This window comes from Ceratotherium simum, chromosome 15 (assembly GCF_057802395.1).
Source record: "Ceratotherium simum simum isolate JZ-2026a chromosome 15, ASM5780239v1, whole genome shotgun sequence".
Taxonomy (NCBI): Eukaryota; Metazoa; Chordata; class Mammalia; order Perissodactyla; family Rhinocerotidae; genus Ceratotherium; species Ceratotherium simum.
In genome coordinates this window covers 49517690-49536207 of record NC_141914.1, presented here as the reverse complement: position 1 = coordinate 49536207, position 18518 = coordinate 49517690, and the positions used below count along the sequence as shown (strand labels likewise).

General features: G+C 41.4%; 1 protein-coding gene across 1 annotated transcript in view; it reads right to left on the bottom strand.

The window, feature by feature from the left end:
* PLD1 (phospholipase D1) overlaps nucleotides 1-4537 on the bottom strand; it is a 219636-nt gene extending 215099 nt beyond the window's left edge. Inside the window, exon 1 of the mRNA XM_087440028.1 lies at nucleotides 4329-4537. The gene's annotated coding sequence lies outside the window, so the exon portion shown is untranslated. The remainder of the gene's footprint in view (nucleotides 1-4328) is intronic.
* Nucleotides 4538-18518: the final 13981 nt, after the last annotated feature.

The following is an 18518-nucleotide window of genomic DNA, read 5'->3' as shown; positions in this document are numbered from 1 at the left end:
GTATGAGGGTAAAAGGAGAGAAAGATAAATAAGTGACAATTGTTTTAGGAATAAATTATAAATTATCTGGCTAGGTAGAGACACTGGATAATGTTTTCCTTCACAGATGACCGCACTGTGGCCCACAAGACAGAATGGCGACGTCCCCAGCGATCCTCATTCTGTTAGAAGTATGTCACCCTTCTGTCTTGCTGTGGGCCACAGTTTGGTCACCTGTGAAAATTTATTTGCAGTGAAAAGATCTGCTATTCAGGTTTAGTTCTGACCCATGAGAAGAACTGGTTGGTAAAGTAGAAATGAGGAAAATTTTGGCAGAAAGTATCTATTATTTTTCTTGTGGTGAAATAACATAAAATTTACCATCTTAACTATTTTTATGTGTACAGTTCAGTGGTATTAAATATATTCACATTGTTGTGCAAACATCACCACCATTCTCTATACCTGTTAAACAATAATTCCCCTTCTCTCCTCCCCTCAGCCCCTAGCAACCACCATTATACTTTTTCACCTTATGATTTTGTCTATTCTCAGTACCTCATATAAGTGGAATCATACGGTATTTCTCTTTTTATGTCTGGCTTATTTCACTTAGCATAATGTCCTAAAGGTTCATCCATATTATAGCATATTGCAGAATTTCCTTCCTTTTTAAGATTGAATAATATTCCATTGTATATGCTTAATCCCATTTTGTTTATCTATTCATCAGTCAATGGACACTTGGGCTGCTTCCACATTTTAGCTATTGTGAATAATGCTGCTATGAACATGAGTGTACAAATATCTCCTTGAGACCTTGCTTTCAATTCTTCTGAGGAGATACTCAAGTGGAATTGCTGGATCATATGGTAATTCTATTTTTAATTTTTTGAGGAATTACCATACTGTTTTCCGCAGCGGCTATATTATTTTACATTTCTACCAACAGCACACAAGTGTCCTAGTTTCTCCACATCTTTGCCAACACTTGTTATTTTCTATTTTTTTGATAGTAGCCATTCTAATGAGTGTGAGGTGGTATCTCATTGTAGTTTTTATTTGCATTTCCCTAACGATTAGTGATGTTGAGCATCTTTTTATGTGCTTATTGGCCATTCATATACCTTAGTCCCACTTGAAACCCCACTTAGTCATAATCCTTTTAATATGCTGCTGAATTCTTTTTTTTTTTTCTCCCCAAAGCCCCAGTAGATAGTTGTATGTCATAGTTGCACATCCCTCCAGCTGCTGCATGTGGGACTCAGCCCCAGCATGGCCAGACAAGCGGTGCGTCGGTACCCGCCCGGGATCCGAACCCGGGCCGCCAGCAGCGGAGCGTGCGCACCCAACCGCCAAGCCATGGGGCTGGCCCATGCTGCTGAATTCTGTTTGCTAGTATTTTGTTGAGAATTTTTTATATCAATGTTCATAATAGATATTGGTCTGTAGTTCTCTTGTTGTCTTTGTCTGGCTTTGGTATTGAGGTAATGCTGGCCTCGTATAATGAGTTAGGAAAGGCTCCCTCCTCTTCAATTTTTTGGAAAAGCTTGAGAAGGATTGGCATTAGTTCTTCTTTAAATGTTTGGTAGAATTCACCAGTGAAGCCATCAGTTTCAGGACTTTTCTTTGTTGGGAGATTTTTGATCACTGATTCAATCTCCTTGTTAGTTATAGGTCTATTCATATTTTCTGTTTCTTTGTGATTTAGTCTTGGTAGGTTTTGTGTTTCTAGGAATTTGTCTATTTCATCTAGGTTATCCAATTTTTTGGCATACAACTGTTTGTAGTACTCTTTTATAATTCCTTTCATTTCTGTACAATCATAGTAATGTCCTCACTTTCATCTCTGATTTTAGTAATTTGAGTCTTCTCTCCTTTTTTTCTTAGTCCATCTAGCTAAAGGTTTGTCACTTTTGTTGATCTTTTTGAAGAGCCAACTTTTGGTTTAGTTGATTTTCTCTACTGTTTTTCTATTCTATATTTCACTTATCTCTACTCTTATCTTTTTTATTTCATCCCTTCTGCTAGCTTTGTGTTTAGTTTGTTCTTCTTTTTCTAGTTTCTTAAGTTGTAAAGTTAGGTTGTTGATTTGAGATCAGAAAGTGTCTATTTTTTTCTTAGCATTTACAACAGCCAAAAATGGGAACTCTGAGCCTACTCACACACAAACTCTAAACATTAGAAAAGCAGATTTCAAGAAACATTTAGAGAACATTTGACATGATTACATAACAAGACAGTCTTCAAGGAATGTTCTTGGTGTTTCCTGGCCCTCTGAAATACAGATAGAAAAGATGGAAAGTGGGACCCAAAATTCTAAAGAGTAAGAATTTTATTGGAAAGCCTCAAGCTCTGAATAAGGGGAGACTCATGACAAATACTAAGGTCAAATTTAAAAGACGATTTCATAGCTAGAGCAAGAAATAGGAGGAAGAAGAGATGGAAGCATTGCTGAGTCAGATAGGGCGAAGAGAAAGCAGAAGAATCTGATTTCTACTTAAGCGTTGTCTTTATCAAAGGGAATAATCTTCAGGCTAAAAAATTGAGACTAGCTATACGAGTTAAGGCTAAGATAAGTGAAGAATCAGATAGGAAGAGAACTCTTAGCTTCTCTAAGTTTCGGTTTCTAAATCCAGACGTTTGACATTCCAGAACACTAAAAACATTGTAGACGCAACTGCAGATTCTGTGCTTGGTAATATTTGAGGAGTCAAGAAGAAGATAAAAATCACCAGAAGACTGGAAAGCCAAAACTGATGTCCAAGTGTTCAGCAAGAAAGAAAACGTGACTCTAGATAATATGTACTAATATGTTCAGCCACAATTTAATCTGGGTCCATAAACTCCCTGAAGTTGCATTCACAATTGTGTGTGTGTAAATGTATCTATTCCAACGTCCTGGAGCTCATCACCCTGGATCTACAAAATATGATCATTCCTCATTTCTTAATTTAATTGCTGTCTGTGTTCTTCCCCTTACACTTAACGCCCTAGATGAGGTTTTGCTGTTTCTCAGACTATGACCTCTGGCTTCATTAACCCACTGTGATTGTCACTCTTTTCTTTATGTCGCTTCACACTGTTTCAGATTTGCACCTGGTACAGTCCAGCTAGCCACAGATAAACCTGGGTTATGAGAGTGGGTGGTTAGAGTCAAGTGGGACTTTAGGTAGGTTAGAGCTGAAGAGGTCACAGAAATCTGAGGCTGGAGTATTTGATGGGTCATCCACATGGATCCTGAAGGCACTGAAGACAATGGGGATAGTTGGCATTATGAGACTGTCAGTCATGTTCTAAAGCCCATGCTCAAAGTGGGATACTAACCCGGAGGTCAAGAACTGAAAATGAGAAGGGGCTAGATTACAGTGTGGTCAGGTAGCAGGAACCTCAAAGGAGCAGCGATTTTCAAATAAGGTTAAAAGGGCAGTTAGTTTTTGGGAAACAACAGTGTGAACCTAGGAGCATTCCTGTGCTGTCTCCAGACCACTTGGTGTTGTTCCAGCACCTTCCTGGTTAAGCAGGAGCTTACAATGGGGTCCAGGGAACCAGACTAGCCGGGGGCTTGGGTGGGACTGTTCCCAGTGCTGCAGAGCTTGGAAGACCAGTTTGATCTTTGAGGTAGCATTGGAGCAGAAGCAAAAGCACAAGACTGACAGTCAAATCAGAGAGCCCAGTTAAAGGGGCTAAGGGGAGAGGCAGAACTCCGGTGATGTACAGCCGGGGATGTCAAGTTTGAAACAAGGTGTAGCAGGCCAGAAGAGACAGGTCGTGGGGAATGGGAGAATGTGTGGCTGTGTTGGAGCTCAATTTTAAAATCCTATCGAAGTTTATCTATTGCTTTCTCTTTCACAGCCAGTTTCTCCCCAAAGTGCTTTTAAGAACTAAAAGCGGGGGCCAGCCCCATGGCTTAGCGGTTAAGTGTGCGTGCTCTGCTACTGGCGGCGGAGGTTCGGATCCCGGGCGCGCACCGACGCACCGCTTCTCCGGCCATGCTGAGGCCACATCCCACATACAGCAACTAGAAGGCTGTGCAACTATGACATACAACTATCTACTGGGGCTTTGGGGGGAAAAAAAAAGGAGGAGGATTGGCAATAGATATTAGCTCAGAGCCGGTCTTCCTCCGCAAAAAGAGGAGGATTAGCATGGATGTTAGCTCAGGGCTGATCTTCCTCACAAAAAAAAAAAAAAAGAACTAAAAGCGGAGACGCAAGACCCTCCCCCTACCTATTTACCCCCCAGCACAGAAAGAAAGAGATAGGGAGGGACAAGTAGCTCACTTTGTGTGGTGGGTGTTAAGGCACCCTCAGGAAGAAAGAAGAACTGAGACAGCTTCCTGGGCTTACCAATAGATGAGCAGACAGCGGGAAAAATCCTCCTGGGGTTCCAAGGTAGAAGCTCGGGCTACTTGAGGGAGCTTGCTCAAGGTTTTTAATCCCTCTGTTGGGTGTAGTCTGACATATGAAGCCATATATCATATGGCCTAAGGGGCCTGTTGTCAGAGCCTCCCCTGTTGTGGAGGTAGAGGGATTTTCCTCTTCACCCACCAGAACTCTCCATCCCACATTCCCCATGCTCTGGGCCCTGCCTTGGCACACTGATTGAGCTTGGTATTATAGATCTGGGTCCCAACTAAACCCACAATGTTATTCTTAACATTCTTAGAATATCTGCAACCGGCCCATACAAATAATATTTCCATTAATTAAACAAATATTTATTAAGTGCTGCCTTTTTTTTTTTAACCTTGTAACTTTTGCATGCAATCCATACTTGTAAACAGGAGGGCCACAAACATTTCTGAACTGAAGATGAAATCATTTCAAAGAGTTGTTGGCAAAAAGAGGGGTAAGCTTGGATGATCTGAAGATTGTTCCCCAAATCCCACAGTGGCCTCCTTCCAGCAGGTTGCACTGGATGGAGTAGGATTACAGGAATGCAAGACACGTGGTATTGTTCTGTGAGCGTTTCAGGGTGAGAATTTTGTTCAGGGGGCAGCAGAACATAGTAAGAAGGCTCCAGAGGTAGGTTAGTGTCAGAAGCTGATAAGGAAAAGGGGACAAAACACAGTACATGAGAGGAGGAAGGACTCGTGCATTTGCAGTTGGGGAGCTGCCAAAGATAAGAGGGGCAGGTGGCAAGCTTGGAGTTAATTGGCTTGAAGTGTTAAGAGTTCTCTGGTGTGGAGTTATTTCCATGCAGGTGCAAACTGTGGTTCCTGATGGTACCAGAGGCCAGCAGGTGCTAGAAGGCTGTAGTGGGTTTTGTCAAATGTTACAAGAACAAAATTGATCCAGGTGTGAATGTGCCTAGTCTACTTCCTTACCCTTGTGTTTTGTGATCTGTAATCAGGAGAATGGGTAGGAAGGGATTGGGCCGGAGAAGTAAATATAAAGGAGGAGAGGACCCAAGCAGAGAGGCCAAGCTAATCTACGTGATAAAGACCTAGGGAAGAGTGGGGAAGAGAGAGGAAGAAAATCTGTGTGGGGAATAGGGTAGAGGGAAAGTGTTAGAGAGTGGGGCCAAGAGGATCTGATGTGGCTGCACAAAGGAGCTTGAGCCGTGTGTTGCTGGGGGTATGAATTGGGTCCCCTTGTATGGTCTTTGTGATATATAAATATCAGAAATCTTCTAAATTATTATTTGTGGCTGTTGGACTGTGAGTCTTTGACCGTGACTGTGTGGACTGAGCCCCATTATTTGTTAGGATTTCATAATTTTGGTGAAAAGTTACTAAAGTGGGAATTCCACAGGCAGTCAAGAGGAGGACATAAGTTAGACCTCTGTACTTTTTATTCCATGTGGAAATTAGTAAGACTCCTCAGTGACTTCAAGACATGTGACCTCCAAGGAGATTATTTCCCAACTAGTTGAGAAAAGGGTTTGCTTGTAATTTGGGGGCACATAAAAGAAAACAAACAAAAATTAGCTATACGAACAGTTTTCAAAAGAAAAATTTAAGTGGCAAATAAATAAATGAAAAAAGTATTTAACCTCACTGGGAGTATAAAGATATAAAAATAAAGCACAGTAAGATACCAAAATTTGTGTGCTCCTGGGGAGGAAAAGCTGTGTGGAACCAAATGAGCACTCTAAGGACACCGTTTGAGCAGATGTTGAGCTGCCAGGCCCCAGGAGGGATGAGGACATCAAGATTCAGAGAAGTGGGAGAGGTTGATCTTCGAGGGTGGAGCATTGGCAGGGTGGACGAGAAGGGCTTCAACATTTCCAGCTGTGGGGGTTGAGGCAACATCTCACTTTGGCAGAGACCAAGCAGCCGCATTGGCAGAGCCTTGAGTTGACAGGAACACAGAGACTTTCCTATATATACATGTATGTTGGAGAGTGTATGCTGGAGGGCAGATGGCGATGGTTTTACTTGGGCCTCAAATTCATTCCACCCGGATAGGGTTTTGAGCTAATGACAGTTAAGTTATCTGTTCCTCTGATATTATTTGGGGCCTTTGAAGAGAGGCTATGGCAAGTAGAGCAAAGCCTTGGCCACAAAAGGGTATAACTCACAGGACCATCGACCGGCCATGTTGACTGGTGGCTCCACTGGACATCAACGACGACACCTGGGCAGTGACCTTGGCACCCATGTGGCTCCCTGGTGCAGGTGGCTGGCTGAGGCTGTATTCTCTTGATCTTGGGCTTCTCCTGGCTGTGATAACTCCAAGTCTATACCTCAGCCTTCCTTGACTTCCTCTGACCTGTTTCAAGAATAATCACTCTCTGAGTATGCATGCAGACATTTCCATTCTACAGTTAGTCTTGCAGCTTTTGACCTTAAAGGTCAAAATTCTCTCCCCCTTTTTTTTCTCTGGCTTTGTTGTACCCATATCCCCTCAAAGTGCCAGGTGACTGCCGTCCAATTGTTTGAGCCGGGGAAGAGAAGAGATGGCACAGGGCAAACAGCTGAGGGGACTGAGTAAGGTGTGTGCATGGAGAGGAGAGGAGGGGGGTGCAGGGAGGAAGCAAGCTGAGAGGAAAGTAACCAAACTGTTTACAGGGGTCAGTGGTGAGATTTTACGTGACTTTTGTTTTCTTCTTTATGCATTTATTTTAAAAATCTGTTTACAAAGAGCCACTTATTACTTTTATAAACATGTTATAAAATGTTAGTATTTTTCTCAGGTGAAGAAGAATCACAATGAGCAGGCAAGAGTTTCCTAGTGATTAGTTATCATAAACAAGCCTGACGTAATATTTGGACAGAGCTACTGGGCTGGTAAATCAGAATACGTATACACAGTGTTTCTGATCATTTGATTATGTGGAACCAAAATTGATTGAATAACCATATTCAAAAAGTGTTTATTATGATGTGTGATTATCTACTGGAACAATGCCTTCAGTGAATTGCCACAGGACTCCATGCAGCTTCATCTAATAACTTAGATGGAAATAATGAATTTGTGTTTATTAAATTTGCAGGTGAAAACTGAGGGAAAATCGATAGAATCAAGATTCACAGTGATTTCAGTAGAATAGGGGAGAGGGTTAAAGTTACCAAGAAGTTAAGCAGTGATACGTGTACAGTTGATAAGCCAACTCTACATCTATGGGATGTGAGATAACATGGGATGGGTTTAACAAGAGCGGATACAATAAAAGTCCTGAGAGCTTTAGTTGACCTCAAGCTCAATAAGCTCTAAGAGCATGGCCTCCCTGGCCCAGCTAAAGCTACTGTGATGTTAGGCAGCATTAATAAAAATGTCGCACCTGGAACAAGGTAAGGAATATCTCCCTATTCTCTGATTAGATTACAACCTTTATTACTTGTGTATTTGTGCCCTTATTGGCCCAATTGCATTGAGTGCAGGGCAGTATTCCTTATCCTAGAAAATTTTGGAGACATTCTCCAGCGCCAGTGGAGCAATGCTATGGCTGCCGGTGTCCTTGAAGTTCGCACAATTTTCTGGACCCAATACTTAGATCAGCTAAAGAGCAGATACATTATGCAATTTCCCTAACTTGTGACTTCCTCCCCCATGAAAGCATTTGTGAAAAAATGTTGCATGAGGACTTTCGAAAATTCTTAGAGCTAAGCTTGTTTCTGAAGTCCAGGCCACAGCTGAATTTGAGATTGATTGACAGAGGTTTTCTACTTTCATTTGCTAAACCCATGAACTTGGATTTGGTCCTGGGCAGAGGTGTTTTTTGCAATGACATCTCCTGTGAAAGGAGCTTGCTGGATGGCTTGATTGACATTGATGCACTGTTTGCCAAAAGTCTTTAAGCTGGCATCTAGATGTGCTCTCTGATTTAGTCATCTCATTATGAAATTTGCATTGTATTTAGCTATGAATAATTATAACCAAGTAGATAAAAACTTCTTACAGGCAGCAAACATGTACCTCTTAGGATTTTCATTTCCAGACCTTTTCTTTAATTCTTTTAAATTTCTTTTTCTTTCTTTCTTCCTTCCTCCATTCCTTTCTTTCTTTCTCTCTCTTTCTTTCTTTCTCTCTCTTTCTCTCTTTCCTTCCTTCTTTCCTTCTTTCTTTCTTTCTTTCCTTCTTTCTTTTCCTTCGTTCCTTCGTTCCTTCCTTCTTCCTTCCCTCCTTTCTCCTCCCTCCCTCCCTTCCTCTCTCCTTCTTTTCCTCCTCTCTCTCTTTTTCTTTCTTTCTCCTCCCTCCCTTTCTTCCTATCTTTCTATAGAGTCTAATAGTGCTAAGCACAAAGTAGTCGGTGACTGATAGTGATAGCTCCAATCTTTACATAACTGAGGGCCACAGGCCAGCCTAAACTGTTACAAATTCAGACAAGCCTAGGGAGGTTCCAGGGCCAGCTGTATTTGTATGAGGCTGAGGAGTCCCCTGGGGAAGAACCCTCCTGCCAAGGAAGGAGAGTCAAGGCCGTGGCTTGGTCCAAAGATATGAGCTAGACCATACTGCGACCGCTGCCAAGGACACGCAGCAGCGGGGGCATCACCTCAGCAGCTGGATGGAGGCGCAGGGCTCAGGGCCGCCTAGAGGCAGCTGGAGGAAACGAGTGTGGGAGCCTGAGCTGCAGGAGGAGCAGACTCCCAGAGGGAGACAGGAGACAGCTCCTGCAGAATTGTAGGACTCTGTCCTGATTCTGCAGGCAGGGGTAAATTCAGGGGAAAAATAGTGTAGCTTAGGGAGTCAGAGTTTTCATGTGTTTTGAACTATTTTGAAAAAAATCTGAAGAGAAAACTGATGGATTTCAAAGAGCATATCCCCTTATCATTCATGACGAGGAAATGCCGATAAAAGGAATTGCTTCCTCTGTGCTATAGGAGTGTCCTCTGTTTGCCAACACCACATTTAGATTGGAGAGAACCTACTGATGGCCCATTTCGAAGTTCCTCTAATGTGGGTGTTCAAAAGGAAGACTTTTGCTCACTCAAAATGCACTCCCAAAAATGTTGAAAATCTCTCCTCTAAGGAAATAGAGCACAAGGTTTGCCTAACTGAAATAATTACATTTTTTAAAACATAATTAAATCTATATTGCAAACACTTCCTCCATTCGACAAAAGTGTATGTGTTCTTCAAGATGTCTTTCTTATAATTGCTGTCTTCTCCAACCCATAATTAACAAGAAAAACGTAAGCAGATTTGGGGGAAATTTTTATTGCTATTATTATTATTATAAACACACAAAATGAATTCTTCACAGTGCATGTGGGCTTAGCTGGTCATCAGCAAACTTTCTAATTTCTAACTTGAATAATGTTAGACTTTAACAAGCTTTTTAGTAGCACCTTGTAATAATAGGGTCTGCCCTCATCACTACGTTTTCCAGTTTGTGGTTATCACATCTGGGCATCAGGAAGCACACTCCCAGGCTTCAGTTCAGGCCAGCTCTGACTCTGCTGTGAGCATTAAAAGCCGATGGTTTATCGTTGACCCAAAAATGTGTATCATCAGATTCTATAACGTTTTCTAGGTTTCTTTTTCCCCTGTGTCAAAGAAAGGAGAAAAAATATAAATTGCATGTGGCCGGAAATGGACATCTTCTGGGGACTGTGATTTGCATTAACCGTGCATAGCCTTGCCTCTGGTACACAGAACATGTGCCCATCTCAATATTTACAAAATGTATTATTAGGAAACAAAGAATAATAAAACATGAAATGAGGTAAAAGGGTAGGAATTTGGCTTTTATTTTGGTTTTGGTAGAGAGATTTTTGTCTCAGTCTTGGAATAAACTTGAAAAATAGAGGTTGTTAAGCTAGGCTGGAAACAATTTTTAAGCATGAGCAGGACCCATATTCACCTCTTTGGAATTATGCAAATGAAACCTGCTTGGAGGATAGACAGGGATGGAAGAGGTTAGTAAATGACATTAGAAGAGCCCATTCAGCAGTATTTTTTAAAAACTTTGATCAATTTAGCATTAGGAAAAATGATTCGTGATTTGTGTATGCATGTCTGTGTGCATATAAATGGTAAGTCTATTTTCATAGGTCTTACTATTTCTTACCCCTTATACATACACCCATAGACTTACCTATAAAGGGTCTATATAGAAGTGAGTCTGGCTAAAGATGGCAGAAACTTCCTCAGTGCCCACCACTTTGTGCTTCTCCTTCCTGCCGTTCACTAAACATTGATTTCCAAAATGGATTCCTTCAAAAATTCTTCTCCAATTCCCCTTTATAGGAAACAGACAATTCTCTTGACACACAAACACTTCTTACTCCAAGTTTACAAGAACACGGATCAGGAGTTTGACATATCACTTTTGAAAAGTTGTCCATCTTCAACATGGAGCATAACAAAAGAAATGCAAAAAACTTTATCTTATCATTGAGGCTGTACGGGCAGGGAAAGGAGAACCGCTGTGAAGAGAAAATTGGGAGAAAAAGTAGAGTTCACTCTGTTTTTAAATATCCTAAGTGAATATGGCATAAAAAGCACAAAGCATAGTTTTATCCTTGAAGGATGTAAAGGAAATAGAATCTTCAGAAAAGAAGAGCTGTGTTCATGCCGGGGAGAGAGCTGAAAAGGACATTTTGTAAGAAAGTCAAACTTCAGCCAAGTATTACTTAGTTTTTTCAGCCCAAGGCCAAAACTATAAAAATTGTAAGAAACCCCCTCTTTAGGACTAGATTGAAGGGTTTAGATTATGGATCCTAGCAGCTAACTCTGCAGAACTATTTCTCTCTCTTTACTCTACACTCCGTGATGTGACTGTGATGCTTCCACTCTGGGCTTCAGTCTTCTACTTTTCTTTCTGCGAAAAACCTGAGACTGTTGTTAGCATCATTACCTGATTGTTGGCGTTACAAATAGCTATTGGCAAATAACCAAAACTGAAAAAATAACATGGTTAGGAACAACATACAAGACATTGTTTTGTTACACGTATCCAGAAGATTTTAAACTCAGTAGTAGTGTGACATATGTGACTAGCAGAACTTGAACATTCATGCTGAGAGCTTACACCAAATGTATCCAAGTGGAAAGAACTAAGTAGTGAGGTTGAAGATTCACACTTAAAAGCTGAAGTTTATACCCTTTAAAACTTAAAGGTGAATTGAAAATTTGCCCTCTTCCTACACCATAAACTTCTTGAAGCATGACCTGTTTCTCCCTGTGGTATTGCCACTCAAACTTTGAACAACGGCACTGAGTAATGGCTTGTCTGTCACCAGAGGGGTGAAAGCATTTCCATCCTCTGCTGCCGTGGGCAAAGAAAGGTTCTAGAAAGTTGTCCTTTCTCCCACTTGGTATGTGTGGGAGTATGAAACCCCAAATAGAACAGTGCTACACTTTTTTTTTCATATTTTGTTTTTCTATAAACAAACTTTATCTGTGGCCTTGTAGCAGACGGTCAGTTCCAGGAAACACACAGCTGACAATGTCATTCCCCTTGTATTGCACATAATATAAAAACAGAGTTTAAGTAAATATTTGAATTAGGACAATTTGAAAAATTTAACTTGGGGGTAGCCTTTCCCTGGCATGTATTGATCCCTGCTTTCCGGAGTGGCTGCTTCAGTGGATTCAGTATGCCATCCCTGCACCATTTAAACGATGCTAGTTCAATGTAACATATAATGTGCTACAGGAGCATCATCTCAAAAACTCAGCATTTGCGGAATCCGCTCCTGTTGCAAATCAAAGGAAAGCTGGTCTATAAATAGCAGTAGAGCAACACCTAGTGCTAAACGCAGATATAGCAGAAGATCAACAGTCATAACTGGCTTCTTACATTTTAGGTTAATGTTGCAATTGGATGGCTCTTTTTCTTGGTATTTTAACTGTGGAATTATTCTGCGAAATGACAGGCATAGACTGGCTGATCTCTAAGGTCCTTTTCGACTCTGTGATTCTCCAGCTGGGTTATCACTATGTACCTTTCATTCTCTTTGCCCCACATTCTTTTTAGGAAACTTGTCCATTAGATAAAGGAGCCTTGCATAGGCCAGCTTTTATCTTTTATGTCAATTAGCTTTGTGTGGATTGTAAGGAAGAAATAGAAGGACTTATGTACTGGGACAATGCAATGGGGAAGTCCCAAGAAACGCCCTTTTCTCCACTTTAAAAAAAAGGAAAGAAATAAAAACCAGGGCAGGATATCTGTGTTGTTGAAAAGGGAAAGGAAAGTGTGGGCCTTTGTATACAAAAATGATACCATTGTCTGCTAAGCATAGGTGATGTTTATACTACGCCACCCAACTCCTTATGTCATGAGGACGAACTTAGTTTATATCCATTGTCCTATCTCAGAAAAGATCACAATGTCATCTGTATGGAAATACAATAGGAGTATAAGTTTGCATAGACAAATTCTCTCAGGTAAAATTTTTAATATCTGTGTTATTTCTCTTTTCTAGAGATTAGGGGAAAATACTCATTATCTATGGAAAGTGGTCAGATAAAGAAGTAGAGAAAATTTTTGACTATGCATAAAAACTGTACATAAAAATCATGAAATAGATCACCATGAACACGAACTGCTTTAAAAGTCGGCATCACAGTGGATTAAAAAGGAGCACATCAGAGCTTTCTCCCAGGGGCGGAAGTTCTTGCTGGACTCTCATGAGGTTAGTCTGTGACCTTGTGTCTTCCTCAATTTAACACAGAATCATGTGGCAGCATGTCACGTGCTGGTATAGGAAGTCCGAAATAACTCCAGGATGGGTGACTTCAGGGCGTCTCTCCCACGTATCTACATGTGAATATGTATCTTCATATATGTGTAAATGCACATGTATGTACGGTGCAGTCTCACAGCCGGTGAGCTAACCTCGAAGATCTTCCTTGTGTTTCTGTGTGGATTTTCATGGAGAAAGGATGGAGAGATTTGAGGTACCAAGATATTAAATGTTTCTAAGCGAAGGCCTGAAGAGCTAGCTTTCACAGCAAAGTGGTCTCGATAAACTAGCAATTGTGATAGGCAGTGACCTCATGAATTCATTCATTCATTCATCAATACTTCCTAAGCATCTGCTACAGGCCAGGCATTGTTTTTGGCTCTGGGCCGTAGCAGTGAACAAAACAAAGTCCTTGCCTTCATGGAGCTTTCACTGTAGTTGGGAAGACACATAGTAAACAAATAAGCCAAGAGCTATGAAGAATAAAGCCAGGTAGTACTAAGTAAGCTCAATAAAGGGATGGAGAGAGAGACTGATAAGGGAAGGGCCATGATGAGAGGACCTTTGAGCAAAGACCTGGATGAAGTGAGAGAGTGAATCAATTGTTGGTAGCACCCTTAGCTCACCTTGCTTTCCTATATGTGTTAAAATGTATAGAAAGTTGAGGCTCCTGATATTTTAATCATTGCTTGGAAAACATAGAATAAGGACTTTGTTTCCTGATCAATCAGAAACTGGTTTAGAGAGGCTCGTCCTACTTAGTCCCTGCTGTCCAGTGGACGGGGCCTGGCCTTGGAGTTCTCTGCCACGTTCAGACTCTCACTGAATTCTCCTCTCTCCATTCGTCTACACCAGAAACTTCATGCCTACAAGTGTTACCAGTTTCCACCAGCTTTTCATCCCTTTTCAGGAAGCTGGGAAAGAAGAGAGATTCCGTCTTATGTTCCTTCAATCCTTGCCCTCCTTGGCCTCTGCTGTGTTTACTGACAAGTTTCAATTATTTTATGACACGGTCACCAGATCTGGGCTGAGATCGCCAATTTGTTACTCAGGGGCTGTTAATTATCCAGCTGGTGGATGTTGGCCCCCAGTTGCTGCCTACTTATGTGCCACAAGGGACAAAGTGAGGCCTCCTCAGTGGAGCTCTAGATGAAATCTCTCCAACAAGAATCCAACTGGCCAACACGCAGTGTGCAGAGCTTGTTACGTGCCCATTGCTTGCACCAGATAGAGGAGGATCTAGCTGGCGTTTCAGCCCTCAAGGAGATAACATTCCTACTGATAAAGGCTTCTTAGGGACAGGCATTTTGGCCACATAGGCACTTTTGCTCCTTTGGGGTTTATTTTAAGTCATGGAATCTTAGATATAGAAGGAATCTTAGATATGGAAGGAGTCTTAGAATTTGTCTAGTCTAACCTCCACATGTTGCTGAGAAGAGCACCAAGATTATGAGAGGTTGTGATTTACTCAAGGTCACACAGCCCTGGTCTCTTTCTACCGCCCCAGGCTGCTGCTCATCTTCTTCATTTGTTTTAGTCCAGGCCCTTCCAGGAGCCATTCAGGAACATTCTCCCAGTCCACCTCCACATTAAGGGCAAGAGCCCACACATGAAGCCCTGAAAAATGGAAAACTAGCCACAGCAATGCTCTAGATAGGAATTCTGGGATTTTTTACCTCAATACACAGAAATGAAACTTTGGTTTTAGTTCTCTCTTTTGTTCTAATTTTTAAAAAAAGAAATAGCAAGGAATCTTTTTGTTCACTTCTTTTTTTTTTTATAACTGGGAGTAGAATCAGCAGTTCTAGTAACGTCTCCTTTGTGCATATGCAGCATCATTTCCATTCCTATTATGTCCTTGGTTTGAGTACAGCCCTATATGCTTTGGTATATTTCATGGTTCAATTTTCAGATGTACACATATGTTTAAAAAGACATAATATACCTGTATACTGATCTAGTAGAGAAAAACAAAAATTACAAACTTCGGAGTCAAGCATTCCTAGGCACAAAACCAGGATTCAACACTAATTAGTTATGTCACCTTTGTTATTTAACAAAATCTCAGTTTTGTCATCTGTAGAATGGGAATAATAGTGACAACTGTAGAGGACTTGAGTGAATGCATGCGCACCATTCCTCCCTCCCTTTTGCCTTTTACATGGCTATAATTGGATCAAAGTGTGTTTAGTTTCTCACTGAACAATTTGACTCTTTCCTTTTCTCAAAAATGCCAAGAGAAGGAACTAAATGAGTGTACATTTCCTGTTTAAGAGGACTAAAAGCAACTATAAAAACAAGCATAATCTGAGAACATTTCAGGATACTTAACTTCTTCTTTCTCATTCTGCTTTTTTGCCCTCCCTCTCTATTTATTTCTCTTTTGTCCTCCCTACAAACATCGTTTGGAAAACGTACACAAATGGCCAATGGCTTCCAACGCTCCCCTGTCCTGAAATCAACTCTGTCCAGACCAAGGCTTTGGATCTGTGAGTGACGCAAGACGCTGTTTTTGGCTTCAGGAATGTTTTCCTCTATGTTCTGACTCTTCTCTTGTTGTCCTTTCCTCTCCATCTTTTCTCCACCTCTCTTCCCCAGACACCCCCACTGTTTCTCTCTTCCTGTTTTCTTAGTTTCTTGCCCTCTCCTTGGTGGCCAAAGCACCAATCTATCACGATCGCTGTCACGATCGCAGTTCCATCTGTGGCTGCTCCATCTGCATGATAAAGCGAGATAGGGGCAGCCTCTCCAAAAGACAGACGATCTCCACAGTAGCCTGTGGGAGGCTGCCTGGCGAGGTCAAGTCTGCCAATAAGAGCATGTCTTTACAGCTGCAAGGCTTGGGACAGCGAACTGACAGCTAGCCGCACAAGTTTGCCGGTGACACACTTAAGTTGTTTTGCTCTGCAAAAACATGGGAAAATTCTGATAAATTCCAGATGATTTCAAAACACATTTGAGGGTCAGACATACAAAAGGCAGATAAAATCTGAATTAGGTAAGTACAAGTTGATGCACCAATCTCTATTTAGGTCCAAACATCTTGAAGATTGGAAGGCTTTCAATTTGACAGTTCCCAGTTAGGGATGATAAAAATTGAACTTTGCTCTCCTTAAACCCCAAGCCATCTGAGAAGAGAGGGTTCACTCAAAGTTGAAGTTGAATGGCTAGTAAAAAGCAGAGGGAAATATGCATTATGAATGAGGATTGGAAAGATTTTTAATCTAGTTAAGAAACTGGAAAATTTGGAAAGGCAAAAAAGTATATAAAAGATACCCATCGTCGTGAATGCATGAATGGTATGTCTTCAGAGGATAACCTAACACTCCTGTTCCATCATTACTATTCTGGGAAGACAGGTTCTGTCTCAGTGCTAAAGGGGCACAGAGCATCTCCTGCCTCACATTCCTTACACTGTGACCTACATTCATCAATATTCTCAAGGATTATTGAGCCAGCATGGTTGTATGTCTGAGTAAAAGTTAGGCCTTTCATTTTGTGCAGTTAATAAAGCTAAATCTTTTTTTCCCTTTTGTTCTCCCACCTTTTAATTTGAAATTTTCAAACCTACAGAAAAGCTGAAAGAAAGCATAAGGAACACTAACTTACCTAGTTTCACCAATAGGACATTCTCTTGTTTGACTATAATGGCATTCACACACGCAAGATACTTCACAGTGATATACTAGTATCACCTAACGTAAACTCCATATTTAAATTTCCCCAATTGTCCCAGTAACCTTTTTATTATCTTTCATGACATGGACAATTTTGAGGCATCCAGGCTAGTCCTTTGTAAAGTGTCTTTTACAAAGGACTTTGTCTTTTCTTTGCAATTAGATTCCCATGACACAGGTGATGGTCTGTGCTTCCACTGCATCATATCAGGAGGCAATGATGTCAGTCTGTCCCGATAATGGTGATACACAGTCGGACAACTTGATTAAGGAGGGGACTGCCATATTTGCCATTGTAAAGGTGTCCTTTTCCATTGTTCTTGAATCTGCACTGGGGTAGCAGAGTGTTAATTTTCCAATTGTCTCATTCCTTTTGTCTATGTCAGATAGAATCCTCAGTATCAAACCCAGGTCTTTCTGATGCCAAAGTTCATGCTTTTTCTGCTACAGGAGCTACCTCTAATGTGTAAACAAATGAAGCTAGCCATCTGCTGGGAAAATAAGCATATTAATTTCATCTCTTGTTTAGAGCTCCATTTTCTTTTATCTTGGCAAAAGCTACCCCTTCTGTAGCTTTGAAACCTACTTTCAAAAAAATCCCAAGACTCTAACACACACAGAGCTGCCATTTCTAGAGCTCACATGTGAAGGCATGTGTCTATAGAGGGAAAGAATGTCTAAATCGGCTTCTCTCCCTCAGCATCACTGACATTATGCCACCTCCTTGGTGGTCCAGGGTACATTTCTTTTTTCTTTTCTTCTTTTTTTTTGCAGAGGGCGAATGGTGAGTGTTGGAATCAAAGCATCAATTTCTTTGGGTACTTTTTAAAAATATAGTGGCAAAGTTGGATTGAAGAGTTCACTGGAACTTCTACATTCTTCCCTAAGCCAAGATGTCAGGATCCCCCTGGGTGAGGGGGAAGGTAGGGTCTGCAAAGACCTTGACTCCACTACCTGCCCTGGGGATACAGACCCACCTTCCAGTAAGTTAGTTCCAAATGGGAGGGAGGGGTCCCGGAGGGCGCAGGCGCCCTGTGAGCCTTGCTGGTGCGGGACACGGGGAACACAGAGACGTGGCTACCTGAGACGAAGCCCAGGCCAGGAGCAGAATGACATTTTCTCTTCTTTCCCAGTAGCTGCCCTTCCTGAAAATTTCTTTGCTTTAAGGAAATTAGTGTGGAAAGATGCCCATGGAAAGTGCAGCCGGGAAAACACACAGAGAGAAGTCTCTACTTCTGCCTCTGGCCCTTTTCTTTGTTATACTAAGTGACAACAACTCTTCTAATCACTAAGAAATTCGGGCTTACAAGTCACACCGGCAGTGTCAGGGTTAGCCTGCCAGAGTTACAAACACTAAAAAGGCCCCTGCAAATTAAAACAAAAAATATTCTCTTTGTTTGCCCTCTTTGTACTGTTTAACATGAGTATTTCAACAGTCTTTATTTTCCAAACATGCAAACAGGAGAGAGTGATCTGACCCACAGTATATTGACATACCATGTAGCTATAACCTTGAGATAAAAAGTAAAGGAAAAAGTCAAAACAGCTCAAACCAAAAGCTAACACAAACAAGTCTTTCTTCAGTCCAGACCCCTTCCCTCTGTAACAAGGAACACACTGGTGTTGATGGACACATGTAGATCTACTCTGAGGCAGGTCGATGGAGCCCCAAGTGCGTAGCTGGAAAGTCTGATGTATTAATTAATTAATTCAACAAATGTGTGTTAAGTATGTCCTCTGGCCCAGACACAATTCTAGGTGTTGGGGATGTCTTATGCATCTAG